Raw genomic sequence first — 3909 nt, 5'->3', positions numbered from 1 at the left:
GAACATATGTTGGTCAATAAATGTTTAACAAGCTAGGTATGGTCATAGTGTATCACAATCCTAATGCTCGAGATCGACATACAAAAGTTATCCAAAGTCATTTCGAAAGGTCAATTTTGACAATAGTTCAACAAAACGAGACGTACCTTATATAAGGATTCATTTACTCGGTTGGTAATATTCAAAAATTCAATTTATCAATCTTACCAAAAAGTTGTTTAAATATTAATTGCAGATTCAAAAGCAATTCCAATTAACGTCAATTATAATTCAGTTGACCATATCTTTTGTTTCGTTCAACGAAATTACGCGATTTCTAAATGAAAAGTTATTGATTTTTCGCCAGCTTTCCAAAAACATGTATATCACATACCTTTTACCAATAATATATGTATTTAATTCGTGATTCATTATAAACTATTTAACGACAAAATTTAGCATACTAGCCTGTATAAATATATATACTCGAGCACTAGACATGGATACACAATTAATTTATAAAATATAAAATATAAATGCTTACGTATTATTATTGTGATTCAATATTTCAGAAAAGTACGTAGACGTAATGGAGATGATAAATACTAGGTTTGACTTGTGAATATTACCCACGAATATTACCCCTAACCTCCATAGCTATAACCCATAGTTTCCTTAGCTTTATCCCACTCGAAAAACTTGTTTTGAAGTGACACGCTCATGACCTCGTCGTAGTATTTTATGTATATTATTAATTAATAATAATACTACTAATAGTATTAATTATAATATTAATTAATTAATAATAATAATAATAATAATAATAATAATATATAAATATATATTACAGAGGGAGATAGATGGATTGGTGTGTGTGTGTGTGTCTCGAAGCAAAACGAATTCAATTTATAAACTTTTCCTGAAATTTGACCCCATGCGATCGCATGGGTTTTATGCCTATTTTCCATGCGATCGCATGGCCTCAAAATCCAGCTCACATTTTTTTGTATTTTTTTGTTTGTCGACATAATTATTAATAATATATATAATATATTTAATTTATATAATTAATTAAATATTATATTAAATTTACATGCATAGTTAACTTGTAATTTTTGTTCCGATAAGTCGTACGTTGTTACGCAACTTATGTCCCGGTTCCGGTTTTTCGAGTGTCCTTTCGTACGCTGAGAAAACTTGTAATTTACATTCTGGGACACGTACCTTTGTCAAAATATAGCCTTAAATTATCCCTAAATTATACCACCCAAAGTATATCTTAAACTTTCGAGTATTTTGGTCATTTACTTCTATAAATCATTGTCTCGTTATTTATTAATATAATAGTATTTATCAAACGTTTCATAACCAAGTTAATATCTATTCTCAATATTTATAAACACATTTTAAAATACGTATCGCAAGTTATTTATATAATTAATTCTTATCAGTTAATATTCCTTATTATTGTATGTGTCCAAATTACGTTATTTAAACAAATAATTCACCATTTATTCCGAATACCGTTAAAAATGAATGATTTCTCAAATCAACGTGGACCTCTCAACAGAGACACGTAATAATATCATAATTCTTAAGAGACTCAGTAAATATCTTTTACTAGAATCATTTGGCATAATCTTTTAACTCTGTAGTTAAATATATCAATCAGATAATCAAACCAATAAGTTTAATGCACAGTATCATATCCTCAGCACTTTGTTACATTTTCAAGTTATAGTATATGTATCTATATATAATTGTTCGCGTTTCATTGAGAACAATCGAAGGTTAATTGAACAGTTCAAAATTTTTAGATTTAACTTCATAGACTTTGTTTATCGTGTCGGAAACGTTAATCATACAGGATTAAGTTTAAATTTGACCAGAATTTTTCGGGTCATCACAGTACCTACCCGTTAAAGAAATTTCGTCCCGAAATTTGAGTGAGGTTGTCATGGCTAACAATAAAAATGTTTTTATGACGAAGATGAGTCGATAAATAGAGTTTTATCACCATTGAATAATATGGATAAAACAATCCAATTACTTGAAGCGTATGAGGGAAGTTATCGTAATAAAGTGAAATAGAGAATAGAGATGCGTCTTATCTCTTGACGTAGTAACGATTGATTTCCAGAATTTAAGGAATAGAAAGTCTTCATAATCTAAATAAGATTTGATTCTTCGGGAATTAAGGAGATTAAGATCTTCTTTAATTATATGCGGTCATCTGTCTTGATTGCTCTGTCTGTTATTTTGCTATAAATTGACCTCTTCTATTTCATTATTTTCACCACTCCTACATCTTCTTCCTCATTTCATACTTCCAAAAGATTGTGAAATGCTTCATCCAGTTCTAATTCTTGATATACTCCTAACTTTTATATCTGTCATTCTTCTTTTTCATCTACCACTAGAGGAAGTTACTTTCTTTTACCATTACCTTGGGGTTATAGTGTTTTTCAATCTCCCGTATCTTTATATTGCTATACGCATTGATATACACGGTTTGTAAATTTCGGAGTTGTTATTGGGCTTATATTCTCCTTTTTATTTCAGAGCTCCATGCTTCCGATTTCTCTTCCCGACCTTATGTCAAGCGGATAATGGTCCAGAATTTGTAGGTATGAATTTCAGATGAACATAATTAATGTTCTAAGAAATAAATTGTAATGGCACGATCTTGATTTGTCAAATTACCAGAATATCTGGAAAAGACCGAATCATCAAGAAGTATATTTTCTTGATATATTTAGAGATTATATAGAATGAAAGAGTTATGTAACATGGTTCATGATGAGGGTGTGATCTGTGAACCTTTATCACGTTCCAATTAGAAACTCAGCATGACTTACTGTAATATAATCACGTTGACCAAGTGTCATTATATTATACTAATTCATGCTTTAGTTCCCAACACTACTTCAAAACATTCATATTTTAAATTCGAATTTTTCAGAATTTAGAAACTAACACAGTCTCTGTTATGATGTAACACAGATAGTGTGAAGGAATGAATAATTTCAGATAGTCACGAAATTATCCTCAGAAATATTGAGGATATTTATAATGAAAGATATGATGATATCTTAATATATTTAAGATAATGATGATGATGAAGAATATTGTCCGTAAAGGTTTTAGAGTAAGGAGTAAGGTATTTTCTAAGGATTTCAGCAGACACTGAATCATTTGGATTCTTTGAAAGCAGGTTCAGTCTTTGTGATTTATCCACAGCCTCCTTCATACTTTGCTCAATCCGTTTTCCAGTTCCAAACCTTCTCTTTTTCTCAGCTTTACCACCATACCATTCTTTATCATCAAACTTTTGACTGTTAAAGTCGTTTACAGTTTTTGCTGCTTCATCAGCATTTCGAGAACTAGTTCGCAGTTCAGGGTGTTTTTCAGAAAATTCACATTCGAAGTATGTAAGTCCAGGAGGTAGACGTTATATGTACTCATATAACTGTTGGCGTAGACGTGCTGCAAGATTTCAAAATACTGATTGCTAATTCCTGATAATTCGTATGACCATTATTGTTACTAGATGTGGATGAGTACATGATAGGGTTTCAATGAGTATAAGGATTTTTTGGAAGGTCAAGGATAAATGAAATTGTTGGTAAATTTACTGCTAATGTGGTGGAACATGAAAGGTTCCCCAGTAACAAGAACGTATATGTCAAGGTTACAATAAGGCTAATCTGAAAAATCAAAGTTGAGTAGTTGAAAGTGTGATAAAACTGGATACTTTGAAAAGGATGGCAAGATTATTTTCGATATTAACAACGCTAAAGGATCTTGCACAGTTTTGAAGTCAAAGTATAGCTTTGAAAGATGTAGAGATCTAAGAATGATGTTACTGGTTCAGAGTTATGACTTGGATTCTGATTCGTCAATATCAGAATATGTAATTGAACTTGTATG

This window comes from Rutidosis leptorrhynchoides, chromosome 6 (assembly GCF_046630445.1).
Source record: "Rutidosis leptorrhynchoides isolate AG116_Rl617_1_P2 chromosome 6, CSIRO_AGI_Rlap_v1, whole genome shotgun sequence".
Classification (NCBI taxonomy): domain Eukaryota; kingdom Viridiplantae; phylum Streptophyta; class Magnoliopsida; order Asterales; family Asteraceae; genus Rutidosis; species Rutidosis leptorrhynchoides.
This window is presented reverse-complemented; position numbering follows the sequence as displayed.